Source organism: Orcinus orca, chromosome X (assembly GCF_937001465.1).
Source record: "Orcinus orca chromosome X, mOrcOrc1.1, whole genome shotgun sequence".
Taxonomy (NCBI): Eukaryota; Metazoa; Chordata; class Mammalia; order Artiodactyla; family Delphinidae; genus Orcinus; species Orcinus orca.
Genome location: NC_064580.1, coordinates 124,759,914 through 124,776,843, shown reverse-complemented (window position 1 = coordinate 124,776,843; position 16,930 = coordinate 124,759,914).

The following is a 16,930-nucleotide window of genomic DNA, read 5'->3' as shown; positions in this document are numbered from 1 at the left end:
AAGAAAATATCCATGTTATTGCTCTGGGCTTTCCGCTCAATACAGTTTCCACATCCATCCTCAAGACAAGTTTATAGCTAGCTCCACACAGCACATAAACTGCTTTGAAAAGACCCCAAATGGTTAAATTTCATCAAACAAGTGGTTACTTTGAAAACTACTCATTAGCATCCTGTCACCAAGGAGGGCATTGACTGAATTAAGTTGCTTGTTTTCAAACACCTGTTAGTAAACGTACCATATGCAGACCAACTCCAATAGAAGAGAATTTTCGTTTTCAGAAACAAAATCTTAGACATCTTTTAAAAACGAATAGTCATTTCCAAAGCATTCTGTGTCCTTTTGAGGAGGACATGCTTCTGGATATGTTTTAGTACCTGTTTTGTAACTCTTGCAAGGGCAAATCATATAAGGACCAGTAAATCCTGGGCTTTATAAAATCTTCATTCTACCTGACCTCTCAGCAGCCTTTGACACTGTTGACCTCCCTGTTTTGCAACTCTGTTCTCCATTGTCTATTGACCTGCTGAGTTCCCACTTTAGCTCTATGACTATCCCTAATCAGATTCCTTTGTGAGTCCATTTCTCTGTGCATCCTTGAAATGCTCATATATTTCCCTCAGTTCTAGCTTAGGCTTTTTTCCCTTCTCGCCTTATACAATCTCTCTGGGCAATCTCATCCTCCACTGGTCTTCAGTTTTCCTCTGTATGTGTGCTGTCCACTATGGTAGCTACTAACCAAGTGTGGTTATTTAAGTCTAAATCAATTAAAATAAAATAAAATAAATTCAGTCGCACTAGCCATATTCCACCAGCTCAATAGCCATATGTGGCCATGGCCAGTACAAATATAGGACATTTCTATAATCACAGAGAGTTCTATTAGAAAACATTGCTTTGCATGCTAATGACTCTCAAATAGGTAGCAAATAGTCTCAAATAGTTCAGACATCTCTACCGGGCCTCAGACTCATAAGAGCCTACTGGACATCTTCACTTGCATGTTCCATAGACCTCACAAATTACTTCCACCAAACTGCTCCTTTCCTGGAAGCTAGATTGGGGCCTTGAATGCAGAGATCAGGAGTCTCATCTTTATTCTTTATGAAGGGGAGAATCATCAAGAATTTTAACTGTTTCCAGATGATTAATTTCAGTAATTATAGTTCTTTAAAATAAAGAAGATTCCCAGTTTTCATGTGTGGCATTTGACAGTTTCTAAGTTGAATCGTCACTTGCAATGACCCTGTAATTGGCACCTGTTCCCTCCCATTACCCTTGCCCCCCAATTAATTTCACATTCTGAATGCAGAATGAAGGTAACAAAGCAATCTTTGTGGTAGGAATTCCACAGCTTGCTTAATTGACACTTCCAAATCTCTCATTTATTTGGATTCCTAAATTAACAGAATTAGACTACAAATTAATTCATTAGTGCAAACAATAGAAAATGAGGTCAGGATTATTAGGAGAAGAATAGACAAGGAGATGAATTGATCCACAGTCAGATATACAGGTTGATCCCTGAAACTCAGAAAAAGTAGGTCAACTTTTTCCCTGTCTCTTAATTACATGCCACAAGCTTTCTTCTGTCAGGTCTGGAAATCTTGGGGCTTATTTCTACACAGTGTAATTATGTTTCCATATCTGATCGCGTCCAATTCTGAAATAAACAGTAGGAACTAGTCACATTAGCAAGTGGAGCCACCAAATTACATTCATTAAGGCATTGTTCAGTTATGGCGTGCAAGCCTCCAGTGACCCCAGGAAAGCAAAAATTCAGTTTACAATTAAGGATCTGTGGTATTCAATAAATATACTTATTATTTTAGAAAGAATGCCTTCTTTCCCCTTCTATCAAAAGGAATCTAGATCTGGAAAGGACTTGGATAAAGAATAATTACAATTTAATGAAAAGAAGCTGAATACACCTTGATCCAAATCAGGTCAGTAATTATCCACCCTAATGCAGTATAATGTTCCTTTGGATTTATAATTTTAAACCTTCAGCAGAGTCTCAGTGTACTTCTAAAGTGACAGCGAGGTAACAAGCAATGTTTCCCATTTAATTTTTCACAACATACAGCACAATTCTATACTGAATTGCTAGTACTGTTTTATTATAGGCATTTCTCATGCTTTTTCTTAAAAAAAAATTCCCTCTCTCTAGACAAATATATAGCTCCCATTGTCAATCTTAGCCTGTCTTCCCACCTTTGAATACATTGTTCACAACTCTGAAGCAAACTACCTTTTATCAGGCAGGCAAAAAGTCTGTCTCCTCCCAGAGTTTTCTTTTCACATTTCTTTTTTCAACAAGACATTTTTCAGAACTACCAAGAGTAAACAAGGAAGGATGATTTAATTAAAATGGCCAAAGAGGACACTGTTACCCATGTAGGTCCTGTGTTTACCTGTCTACTACATCATGCTACATACACATTTGATATTTTATTGAATTAGAGAGGAAAATTGCACAGCACACGTGGAAATGAGAGTGAGACACATACTCACACAGATAGAAAGGCAGAGGGACTATGAGGAAAATAGAGAAGGAGGAAGAGAGAGAGAGAGAGAAACAGAGACAGAGAAATTAAGCAATATTATATAATAGAAAGGGCACAGATTTTCACATTCATTATGTATCCTTGAACCAAATATTAATTGCCTGAGCCTGTTTCCTCATCTCTGTAAGATGTGAATCAGAATACATATCTCATAGGGTTGTTGAGGATAAAATAAGACAAAGCTCTAAAGCTCTAAAATATCTAAACAACGGCAATCATTTTATTAATTACCAAATAGTTGAATAGATCCATTAGGCATATTGACATATGTAAGCATACAACAAATACACACACGCACACACACACATATATATATATTTGAATTATAAAGCATGAATATCGGGCAAATGTGATATATGGAATAATTGAAAGGGTGCCTGGTTTGGAATCAGGAAATCAGTGATTGAGTCTTGACTGACTATTACTGGCTGTCTGAGCTTCTGTGTGTGGCTGAGAATACTTGTGCAGGACTCTTTTCTCCCACATGGTCTTTCGAGTTGCATCTGATACCTGGGCCAGTCTTAGACCTGGAGTCTGACCACAGCCTCTGGCCCCATGTGCACTAAGCATCTCCATTCTGTTTCTTTCTTTTTTAAAATATATATATATATATATATATATTTGTTTATTTATTTTTGGCTGTGTTGGGTCTTCAGTTGCTACGCGCGGGCTTTCTCTAGCTGCGGCGAGCAGGGATTACTCTTTGTTGTGGTGCAAAGGCTTTTCATTGCAGTGGCTTCTCTTGTTGTGGAGCATGGGCTCTAGGCACATGGGCTTCAGTAGTTGTGGCACGTGGGCTCAGTAGTTGTGGCACACGGGCTTAGTTGCTCTGTGGCATGTGGGATCTTCCAGGACCAACCAGGGATGGAATCCATGTCCCCTGCATTGGCAGGCGGATTCTTAACCACTGCACCGCCAGGGAAGTCTCTCCATTCTGTTTCTTGAGGGGCGACTGCCACAGTTGCAGGCTGTGCCCAGGAGTCAGGGAAGGGACCCGTCTAGGCGCTGGATATGGAGATGAGAAAGTAGTGGTGCGGGCTTCTTGATGACTCTTATAGGCAACTGGGCTGAACACAGCATGCAGTCGCAATCTCGAAAGCATGTTCTAATCATCACTATCTAGCAACAAACACCTAGCACACAGTAGGTGACCAGTAAATATATGTTGAAGAATCATAGGCAATCTCAAGTTTCGTGACCCCAATACATCTAATAACTGAAAATCAATTGACTCTCCATTCAGTCACTACACAGAGCATTTAATGGAGATTTGGTACCTCAGTCCTGGGAAGATGACTTATCTCACTTTTTTTCCCTCTCAGAGACAGCCTTCCTATGTACTCTCTTGTGACCTCATTTTTCAAATCTCCAGTGAAATCAGACAGGAAGCATCTGCTGGATTTTTCTTTACCTGCCAACTTGCAGTTGCCAATCAGGTTGCCATTTTGGATTACTCACTGGCCTTTGAATTCCCATTTTATGCCCTATGCTTTGTCTCTTGTTGGTTCTACAGGACTGTCAGAACCTATTTACCAACCTCACCCATCTCCTCCTTCAGAACTCTCCAGGCCTGCTCTTTTTCCTGTTCTGTATTCTGTTCACTGCTCAGCCATCTTCACAGGACTCAGCTGCGACTGAAGAGTCCATGTGAACTAGGGAACGCAGCTCCATGATGCTTATATTTCAAAGAGAAATAGCCACTCTTTCCTGAATCAGTGAAGCTTTAAACACCGGAAGTCTGTTTCTCTATCAAAGAGTTTACAAAAAATTACAAATGGACTTCTTTTTAACAAAATCTCTGTGTAACTTCAAGCCATCAAGTCACATTTGGGTAAGTCTGATTGGGGTGGGGAAGGGGTGATAGACTGCCAATCACTCATATATATTTGGTTGTGTGAAAAAAAAGTTTTTTCCAACCAAGTAGGAAAGAAAATCTATCATCTGATATAATTTTGGATCCACTCTTTTTCTGTTGAAGATTTTGCACTGAAAACATTTTAACAGACTTGTATTTATGGCCAAAAAATAGTGATTTCCTAAATGTTAATAAAGTTTTAACATGAAAAAAAAAGATTTTCTGAGATAGCAACTGGCATTTTGGGGATAGAAATAATGTATTCAGTAAATAAATTTCACATGGCCCAGCTAAGCACTGGGCACTCCTATAGACTATTCAGATCAATATTTGATGAGAATGTATCAAAGCAAACCTATTGCTATGAGGAGCCACTGCTGTCTTTTGATTGAAGTTAATGAAGCAAACATATTAGTGTAAAGCGCTTGCTGGATGCATTTGAAATTTGTTCTAACCTCCACTAGTGCTGCTAATGGAAGGTGGTAATTACTGTCCACATAATTCTGAAATAATTAGGAAAATGGGTACTTTTCAGAATCATCCTATTAAAATGCAGGCCCAATAACAGAAAAGTTTCTAGACGAGTGCTGACTTGAATCAGTGAAGATGAAAGTGACAGAAAGCCTTTTTACTTTACAACTGGAATCTCTCTTCTATCGCATGCTGTAAAGCTTTAGAAGGATGAGGAACTCGGAAACCTTGCCAATGACAAGGTGTAAAGAAGAGCGCAGGAAGTAAAGCGTGGTAGTGACAGAATTCCTCATGTCACCGTTAGAGTTAAAGGCACTGTGGCCATACGGTAGCTTGAGCTCCCTCTTGCTTCATCCACCAAGAGGAAGACACCTGATCTGGATGGGTCTCTTCGATTCTCCCCCGAAGGCATACAGAGATCACAGCGTTGACAAGGACTTCCTAGGACTGAAGATGTTCAGAGCACTTGGCTCCATCTCTGAATGAATCAGGGGGGACTGGCAGTGCCAGACAGGTGTGCCCCGCTTCCTGCATCAAGCCTGGACCGGCGGATTTGCAGTCGGTACACTCTCCCGACCACGACAGGAGAGAATGCTAAATGCAATGCACGTGAAAGAGAAGACAAATGGTTCCTGGAAGCACATTTTCAGTTGCGAGACAGGACTCTCTCCCATAAGAGAGAAGGAGATGCTTAAAGAAAGGGATCCTGGGACAGCATTAATAAAGAGGAGACAACCTGATAAGCAAACATGGTCTCCGTGGACCAGGGCATGTGCCTGCTTTCCCAGTCAATTTTCAATGTCTTGAAAGTAATTTGTAATTGCAGCTTGTCTGATCTGAGAAAAAGAAGAGCCTTACAAAAGATGGGCCGGCCTAGAATATGTAGGGGAAAACAGTCTCTTTAAAGTGAGATGGCTGCTTGGGAAATACAACACACTTCCAATAAAAGTGCACTGCTCGTGATGATTCAGGATAGCTCCAGCACAGATTTCCTGCAATGAAGGGTTAAACCATGCAGTGGTCTTTGCAGCCCCTTGTACAATCCTCTGCAGTGCAGAAGCTCTGTCATACATTTCTTCTCAGTACTGTGCAGAGCCATCCGCTGAGGAAAGCAAGGCGGGGAATGAATATCTCCATTTTATAGATGAGGACAGCAGGGCTCAAAGAGGCCAGGGTGAGCCCTACTGCCCATCCCCCGTGCCCAGCCATCCTCTGATATGGCTCTGCCGTGGACTCTGTGCAGGCTGGCGACAAGCATCCCCCACAAGAAAACCCGTTTTCAGAAAGAAAAAGAAAGAGAGAGAGAGAGAGAAAAAACTGTCACCAGCAAAAGAAAAGAAAATCTGTCACAAGACTAATGCTCCTTAAAAATGCCACTTCCTTCCTCTTGTTTCCCCAGTGGTTCCCTTCCAGGTGAAAGTCCAAACCTGTGAACCTGGCATTCGGGCCCCACCATATTTGAGACGTCACCATACTTAATCCCAAAGGGACTCTTCTGTCCAGGTAGGCCGACCTCTTCTTCAGCATTTGGAACCACGTTTATTTTCAATACCACACTATCTCCCATGCTATTCCCTCCATTTGATAGGGCCTCCTCTCCCCTACCTTTGACTAAATCCTGCCCAGTTGTGTTGATGCAGAAGGCAGTCGCCCTGGACCCATGCAGCCACTACTGCAGGCTCAGCCCATGGACTGTAGGCCCATTCAGGGTCTATTTCACACATCCGTCACAACTGATCTCATTGCAAGTGACAGAGATTCAACTTGATCTGGCTCAGGCAAAAAGATTTACTGCCAGGCTATTGAGGAATTTAATATACCAAGAAAAGGTGGGAAGATCAAGGACAGCTGAGCCTTAATAACACTTGGAGTTAGAGGCTCAGAGGCTGCCAGTGTTCGGTCCCTGTCTCATCTCTGCTTCTGTTGACTCGGCACCTTCTTTCTCTTGGCGTCTTCTGCATTCTGGGAAGCGTGGTGGCCAGTAATTCCTGTGCAGCACATCTCACAGGCTTTCCACCAGAGGAGAATTTATGCTGTCTCCTCAATTTCATTTCAGATAATTATAGAGGGGTACTCTGGTTGGCCTGCTTGCTTCAGACACCTATCTCCAGACAAATCTGATATGGGCTGGGGCATAGTCATTTAGCGCAGACCCTGCCACAGGGGACCTTGGGTTGTGTGTCCTTTCCAGAGGAGAAAGGAATCATTGTGATCCAGGCAGCCTCCCTGGCTGGTGTCTACTACATCAACCTGTGGTCTCTCCTGAATTGCTATTCTGCTTTGCATGTATCGTGTCTTCTCTGACAATTTGTACAGCTCTTTGAGGGCTGAGCCTAGAACCACATACTAGCCTTCTAGAGTCCGCATGGTACTTAATAGTGTTGTGTAGTTCCATTTATTTCACAACCATTTACTGAGCGCCTCTTCTCTGATAAGCCCGTGCCAGATGTTACAGGTAGATATTTGTTAGCCACCCTGACTCTTGCCACAAACTACTTGCGGTTCCCTAAAACCACCATGCCATTTCTCACCTCTCTGCCTTCACACATGCTATTTCCTACATCCAGAATGCCCTCTAACTCTTTCCCCCCTGACAGAAAAGCCCATTCAGCCTCCAAGACTTAGTTCAGTGTTACCACTTCTGGGAAACCTTTCCTGACCACGTCTCCTGGTCCCTTCATCCCAAGGCTGGATGAAGTGCCCCTCCTCTGTGCTCACACAGCAATCTTCATAGCCCTTACTGCTTATCACTGTGCAGGGTAATCATTTACTTGTTGGTCTCCTGTACTAAGTGGGTGGTTCTCAAAGCCTGGTCCCTGGACCATCGGCATTACCTGGGAACTTGTTAGAAATGCATATTCTTAGGCCTCACTCCAGACCTAATGCATCGGAGTCTCTGGGGGTACACCCAGCAATCTGTGTTTTTAAAAAAATTTTATTGAAATATAGTTGATTTACAATGTTGTATTAATTTCAGGTGTACAGCAAAGTGATTCATATATATATATTAATTTTTTAGATTCTTTTCCATTATAGGTTATTACAAGATGGTGAGTATAGTTTCCCATGCTATACAGTGGACTTTGTTGTATATTTTATATATAGTAGTGTGTATGTTTTAATCCCAAACTCCTAATTTATCCCCCCTCCCTCCCCTTTGGTACCCATAATCTTTTTCTATGTCTGTGAGTCTATTTCTGTTGCAATCTGTGTTTGAATGAGCCATCCAAGTAGTTCTGATGCACACTGAAGTTTGAGAACCACTGGGACAGGCTCTCCTAGCAGTCTACATGTTCTAGCTCATAGTATGTGCTCAGGAAAGTTTTAATGAATTAATTAATAAATCAGCATTTTCTACTCCATGTCAGGCTTTTAGGATGTGTCATTTCTTCTTGCTTGCTTTTTAGACACTATCAACAGGGAGATGACTGGTTTCCATTCATTCATTAGACCATCTATTTATTTATTCATTCTTGAGATTCCAGAGTTGAATTTATACTGTTCACCACAACCATGAGAAGCATAGCTCTCCCAAGTACCAGGAGTATTTTGGGAGCCTCTTCCATGGCTCTCAGCCACAACTTTATAAACGTGGTATCCTCCATTGCTACCTTTTCAAAAGAAAGAAGAATTTCAGAGAAGACCATGTTCTGGCAACTGCTGCTAGCCTTTGAACTTTGCATGATTAAAAAAAAATACACTCACTTAATCCTGAATGTCTCCAAGTCATCTTTGCTGATAAACCCCAGGCTTAAGTTGTAAACAAATTAAAGATCGAAGACCTTCCTTTGGCACATTCTTTCAAGAATTTTACTGCTGTCTGTGAGCTACTTGGTTCCTTTCAGAAGGAGCAATTCTCTGTGTGCTGGGCTGAGCAGGGCCATCCTGCACCTTGGCAAAGCCTAGTGGGAGTGTGTGTGAGACACTGAGCTGTCTCAATAGTCCAATGTTACGCTTTCAGCAAGCTTTTGAGAACAAAGTCTCTGTTTTTATTGCTCTCCTTGCCAGTGATCACGACTGGCTTCTTTCAGTGGGACGTTCCATGCTTTGCACTGAGTGACAAAGCAAGGCATCCCTTGAGCACTCCAAGCTCCTCACAGAGCCCTAAAATGAGGCCATTCTTCAGGCCATTCTGCACACACACACATTTTCTGATAATTCTTTCCTGCTTCCCAAAGGAGACCGTGATTATAAAGCCCCCAAGAGCAAATGTACACTTTATTATACCAAGTTGTTACATTAAATGTTAGAATGGGATAAAATATTTGCAGATGATATCACTGGTAAGGGGGTAATAGCCGAAACATATAAACAGCTCATGTAACTCAACATCAAACAAACAAACAACCCGATTAAGAAAGGGGCAGAAGACCGGAATAGACATTTTTTCAAAGAAGACATACAGATGGCCAACAGGCACAGGAAAAGATGTTCAACATCACTAGCTATCAGGGAAACGCAAATCAAAACCATAATGAAATATCACCTCACACCTGTCAGAATGGCTATCATCAAAAAGAACACAAATAATAATTCTACTCATTGCTCTGTGGTGACCTAAATGAGAAGGAAATCCAAAAAAGAGGGGGTATATGTATACTTATAGCTGATTCACTCTACTGTACAGTATAAGTTAAGACAATATTATAAAGAAATTATACTCCAATAAAAAAATACTACAAATAACAAATGTTGGTGATGATGAGGAGAAAAGGGAACACTCCTACACTGTTGGTGGGAATGTAAATTGGTGCAGCCACTATGGAGAACAGTATGGAGGTTTCTCAAAAAACTAAAAATAGAATTACCACATGACCTAGAAACTCCATTCCTGAGTATATACACCAAAACAACAAAAACACTAAATCAAAAAGATACATGCATCCCAATGTTCATAGCAGCATTATTTACATTTGCCAAGATATGGAAGCAACCTAAGTGTGCATCAACAGATGAATAGATAAAGAAGATGTGATATAGATATACACTGGAATACTGCTCAGCCATAAAAAAGAAGGAAATAATGCCATTTGCAACAACATGGATGGACTTAGAGGATATTATGTTAAGTGATATAAGTCAGGTAGAGAAAGACAAATACTGTATGTTTTCACTTATATGTGGAATCTAAAAAAATACAACAAACTAGTGAATACAACAAAAATGAAACAAACTCACAGATATAGAGAACAAACTAGTGGTTACCAGTGTGGAAAGGGAAGAGGGAGGGGCAAGATAGGGATAAGGGATTAAGAGATACAAACTACTATGTATAAAATAACCTACATAGATATATTGTACAGTATAGGGAAATATAGCCATTATTTTATAGTAACTTTAAATCGAGCATAATCTATAAAAATACTGAATCACTATGTGTATGCCTGCGACTAATATTATATTGTAAATCAACTATACTTCAATAAAAAAGATGCTCAATATTAATAGCCATTAGGAAAATGCAAATTAAAACTATAATAAGATTTTTTAAAACTGTAAGTAATTAGTTTTTGGAAACTAGTTTTGCACTGTAAGGTCCAAAAGTTTTGCCACAGTCAAATGAAAATAAAACTTATTTAAGGGAATAAACTACTTAAAGCTTAGAGGTTTAAGGTTCAACCCATAAAGGATAAATGCATGAATTATGTACAGAAGTTTCACGTATGTGATATAAGACTTAACTGTATAAAATAATTCCTGAATGCCAGTCTGTGGTTGCATCACAACACCCGGAGATTCATATTAAACATATTGGAGTGTCTCATTCAGTAGGTAGTCCAGGATATTGTTATTTTTAACAGTTGTCCCAGGTAATTCCAATATATTACTAGGTTAGACAATGTGCAACTTTCGTTCTGATGCAGAGTCAATAATGTCCTATGTTACCACACACTTCATGATTCATTCATATTTTTTCTCTCTCATTCTCTCTCTCTCTCTCTCTCTCTCTCTCTCTCTCACACACACACACACACACACACACACACACATAACACTTCTATCCCAATAAAGGAGGTAATAGCAGCTTAACATTATACTGAGGGTCAGAAAACCTGGGTTATGGTCCCATCTCTGCCACACACTAGCCCTGTTACTTTGGATAAGCCATTAGCGGCCTATTACCTTCAGTTCCCTCATACACAGAATAAATAGTCTGTACTACTAGGTTCAATCATGTGCTGGTAACAACAAACAAAAAAAGCTTGATTTGTAGTTTTTGTAGCATTTGCCAATTTCTATGGTGGAAAGAATCCCACCCACTGTGGACACTTTGAAGCTATCAAAATGATGTCCCTGAACATGGTGTTGGGAAGAGATGCACACAATCTACTCTCACAAATTGGTACAAACTGGCTCCAGCTCACCACTGACTAGATCCCTTCTGACCTTAAATTTCCATATTCCATTTTATGCAATTAATGAATTACTAATAGTAGCACCTTCTCTTTAAAGAAAAAGTCAGTCATCGGTGCTGTGGGAAAGAGCCTGAGTTTTGTAGCTGGAAAGATATTGAAGTTACAGCTCTACCGTTTAGAGCTATGTGACTTTGGACAAGAGAATTAATTTATGGGCCCTGGTTTTCTCGTTTGGAAAACAAATTAACAAAACACCCCTTTTTAGTGGAGAACAATGAGTTAACATATGTAGAGTGCCTAGCATAGTGTTTGGTATCTCTAATATGAGAATGAATTAGCCTAGAGAAGATAAAGCAAAGCAATAGTAGTCATAGCATTAGAAACACTAGTACCAGGCTGAAAAATATTCCATTGTATGTATATACTGCATTTTCTTTATCCATGGATGGACCTGGCAGACGTTGTTAAGTGAAGTAAGTCTCAGAAGGACAAATCCTGCATGATTACACTTATATGATGTATCCAAAATAGTCAAAGACATAGGAGCAGAGAATAGAATGGTGGTTGCCAGGAGCTGGGGAAGGAGGAAGTGGAAGGTCACTGTTCAGCAGGCAGAAAGTTACATGTATACAAGGTGAATAAGTTCTAGAGGTCTGTGGTACAACATTTCACCTATAGTTAACAATAATGTATTACACACTTAAAGCTTGTTAAGAGGGTACATCTCATGCTAAGTGTTTTTTTTAACATCTTTATTGGAGTATAATTGCTTTACAATGGTGTGTTAGTTTCTGCTGTATAACAAAGTGAATCAGCTATACATATACATATATCCCCATATCCCCTCCCTCTTGCGTCTCCCTTCAACCCTCCCTATCCCACCCCTCTAGGTGGTCACAAAGCACCAAGCTGATTTTATACCACAAAAAAGAGTAAGGAAGAGTGTGAAATCTTTTCAAGGTGATGGATATGTTTATTCCCTTGTTTATGGTGATGGTACCACAGGCACACGCATATGTCCAAAAGCTTCAAAACGTATACATTAAATATGATAACTTTTTGTATAGTAACTATACCTCAATAAAGTTTAAAAAACACCAGCACTTGGCAGGAAAAATGTCCAAAGGGAGAATATGAAAGGAACTATCTCACAATAAAACTTGAGGTTAATAATAACAGTTACTGTTTTACTGAGAGCTTGCCATGTTCTTGGAGTTGAAAGAGCTTTACATGGGTTATCTGATTTTAAAAGCACAGAAAGCTACAAGTGGTATAAACTGAACTGTCACTTTAAAAATGTGATTTAAGTGTCTTAAAAGCTAGTTTTAGATTTGAGCTTCTACACAGGACAATTTGCAGGAGGATGAATTAAGAGAGGAACAAGGAAACTAAACCAATTTACCACAGTCCCAAGCTTCGTACTTTGCATTCAAAACAATTCATGTGTAAAGTAATTCAATGGACATCCACTATGTGCAAGATACTGAACGAAACAATGGAGGGGGGAAGGGGATGCAAATCGGAATAATACAGGGGCTTTGTATTAGTGAGAGAGACAGACTCCGGCATAAATCACATTGATTTAAGGTTGACTCAAACCATCTCCTCTCATGGTCCCTTAGACCGGCTGCACCTGAAGCTATTCACCTTGGGCTCCTGTTCCACTCTTTTGTTCTAAACACAGTGTGCTTTCTTTCTAAACTACTTGAGGCACGTTTCAATGGATGTGTAATGAAAAGACATCAGGGTTTGAAACTTTATTCCTATCCTATTTGTTAGCTGTATCAGCTGGGGCAAGTTCCATCATCACCATCATCACCTCTTTTTTTTTTTTGTGTTAGCATACGGTATTTGTCTTTCTCTTCCTGACTTACTTCACTTTCTATGACAGACTCTAGGTCCATCCACCTCATTACAGATAATTCAATTTTGTTTCTTTTTATGGCTGAGTAATATTCCATTGTGTATATGTGCCACATCTTCTTTATCCATTCATCCGATGATGGGCACTTAGGTTGTTTCCATCTCCTGGCTATTGTAAATAGAGCTGCAATGAACATTTTGGTACATGACTCTTTTTGAATTATGGTTTTCTCAGGGTATATGCCCAGTAGTGGGATTGCTGGGTCATATATTAGTTCTATTTTTAGTTTTTTAAGGAACCTCCATACTGTTCTCCATAGTGGCTGTATCAATTTCCATTCCCACCAACAGTGCAAGAGGGTTCCATTTTCTCCACACCCTCTCCAGCATTTGTTGTTTGTAGATTTTCTGATGATACCCATTCTAACTGGTATGAGGTGATACCTCATTGTAGTTTTTTTGTTTTGTTTTGTTTTGTTTTGCAGTACGCGGGCCTCTCACTGTTGTGGCCTCTCCCGTTGCGGAGCACAGGCTCCAGACGCGCAGGCTCAGCGACTATGGCTCACAGGCCCAGCCGCTCCGAGGCATGTGGGATCTTCCCGGACCGGGGAACGAACCCGTGTCCCCTGCATCGGCAGGCGGACTCTCAACCACTGCGCCACCAGGGAAGCCCCCATCATCACCTTTTATTTCCAGATTTTGTTTCATACTCAGGGCTCAATACATATTAGCTATTGTTTTTGGTAACTTTATTAAATAAGTTGACACTAGCTCCTGTAATAAGCAAATCCCAAAATATATGATGGCTCAAACCTGATAGAAGCTTACTCACATAAATTCCAAAACAGGTTTTTCTGATTAACAAGTGGTTCTCTTTTGCGTGGTGATTCAGAGACCTAGGATCCTTCATTCTCTCATGGATCTACCATCTTCAATAAATGCCTATCAAGGTCATCAGCCTCCACTGCTTCAATCAGGAGAGACAGATCCTAGAGAATCCAGTGTGAAAGATTTTAGGGACAGTCCTAGAAGGAGTGCATATGACTTCCTCTCAGAATCCATTGGCTGGGACTCGGCCATATCACTACACTAACTCCATGGTGGGCTAGGAAATGTAGAAATAAGAAGAAATGTTTTGGTGAATACCTGGCCAGTCTCTACCACAGACACCAAGTGACTCTTTTTTATTCTGCTCTGAAGATCTCATCCAACATAACATCACATGACGTCAAATTTATATGTTCACTTTTCAATCAATATTAACAGTAACAGAAAATTTCTAGGTGCCATAGTTTCTTTTGGTTTGAGGGACAAAGGGTTTGAAACAAACTCTGTCTCCTGCCTTTGCCCTTGGTGATTGTCTAACACTTTGTTTCTGCCTCATACGCTGTTTGTCAGCTTCCATCCCGTGATACTCCAGTTTGCATGGTCTGCTGTGTGGAGCTGAGATGGTAATAATAAAACAAAACTTGAGAAAAAAGCTAGACATCAAGAGTCAGAAAAAAATCATGAATCAGTAGTGATTTTATAGAAATGCAAAGAGGTCAGAAGAAATGTCAGAAGCCTAGTTAGAGAGACAAAAATTAAGAATTTGCAAGTACAGAGGGTGGAGAAAAGCAGGCACCATATCTCAGGACAATAATTAGAAAGCAGAGTACTTGCAGAAACTACCCAATGTCTTAGAGGCAGAGGCAGAATATTGTTTTCATAAAGCAAAAGCCAAACACGTGACCAGAAGGATTAGCACATTTGTTAGTATTTGGTCTCCTGGGGCAGTTATTCTCATAGCACTTTCTACTTTATTCATTATGAATCATCACAGTTTGTATTTCTATGTATTTTTTGATTATTTGCTTAATGCATATCTTTCCAACTAGACTGAAGATCATATGAAGGAAAGAACTTTATATTCATTAATACTGAGCACAGTGCTTGACACATAGCAGTAACTGCTCAATAAATACTTGGATGGATGGATGAATAGCTCTACTTTTATCTTAGTTCAACTAAAAATTGAGTGACCTCCTAGAAGATATCCCAACCTTTACAATTTCTTCCTACTTAAAACTGCTTTTTCTCTTGTCTCCAGTCAAACTTTCCTCTCCTATTTCATTTCCCATATCTGATTGCTTTATTTATTCCCCTTCATAGGCTTCTCTTTCTCTGCTTATCTCCAAACTATTAAGTTGCCCAGAGTTCTGATCTTAGGCAACTATTCACTTGTTCATTGTACTTTCCTGAGATGGTCTCTTCCAATCCAATCAGCTCTTTGTTGCTGGCTCTGATGACTCCTTACACTAGTCAAGGCCTTGCCCTAAAATTGCAGGTAATGTGAACTGCTGGGCGTCTTCATTTTGAGTCTCAAGTCCAACATAACTAGAACCAAATTCATCATATTTTCTTGAAAACCTGTTTCTGCTCCTGTGTTCTCTATCTGTGTTTTTATATGTGGAAGTGTGTTGCCCCCCTGTGCAAATAGCTATCATAGCACTCAGCACATTCTGTTAAAATTCTGCCTCCTTCTAGAAGCAGTTAATAACTTTTAGAACAGGAACTGTGTCTGATTTATCTTTGTGCTCTCAAGACCAAGCATAATATATAACATAGAGCTGGTATTTGTTGAAGTGAGTTCATGTATGGATATTATAACTACCCTTCCAGTTTCCTTAACTTGACCCCCTGAAGCTATATTTGATTTCTCTGTGTTTTGTGATTTCGACATTCAATCAACCACATAATTCCATAGATTCCACCTCTAAAGTGTCTCATAAGTCCCTCCTTTCCAATCATTCTGCCCTTACCCAGAGTCCTTCACCGAAACTATTGTAATGACCTCTTTATTGTTGTGATTAAATATGATTTCTTCTCAATAAATATATCCTCCAAAGCCTCCTTTCCTTCCCTCCTATTTAACAGATGTTCACTGAGTGACCACTATTTGACATGCAGTTGTATAGACACTAGAGATATGATACTGAACAAGACAGACAACTTCTCAAGGAGTTTTCTGTTTGATTGGGGGAAACCTAAAATTAATCAACAGCCAAATAGATCATATATTAAAAATTTTTCCAGCCTCATTGAGATATAATTGACATGTAACATTATGTAAGTTTAAGGTGTACAGTTGGATGATTTGGTATATGTATATATTGTGAAATATATAAGGTTAGTTAACACATCTATCACCTCACAGTTACCAAATTTGGGGGGGTGGTTAACTATAGACACCATGCTGCATATTAGATCCCCAGAACTTATTCATCTTATGCTTAGAAGTTTGTACCCTTTGACCACCTTCACCAATTTCCCCTATCCTCACACCACTGGCAACCACCAGGCTACCCTCTGTTTCTATGAGTATGTTGTACTTTTTAGATTCCACATATAAGTGAGATCATACAGAATTTATCTTTCTCTGACTTATTTCATTTAGCATGATGCCCTCGAGTTTCATTCATATTACCACAAATGACAGAATTATCTTCTGAATAATATTTTTATGGCTGAATAATATTCCATTGTATATATTATACTACTTTTTAAAAATCCATTCATCCATTGATGGACACTTAGGTTGTTTCCATATCTTGGCTACAGTGCATAATACTGCTATGAACATGGGGGTGCAGATTCCACTTCTAGATAGTGGTCTCATTTCCTTTAGATATATACCCAGAAGTGGGATTGCTGTGTCATGTGGTTGTTCTATTTTTAATATTTGGAGGAACCTCCATATTGATTTCCATAGTGGCTGCACCAATTTACATTCCCACCAACAGTGCACAAGTGTTCCCTTTTCTCCACACCCTCTCCAG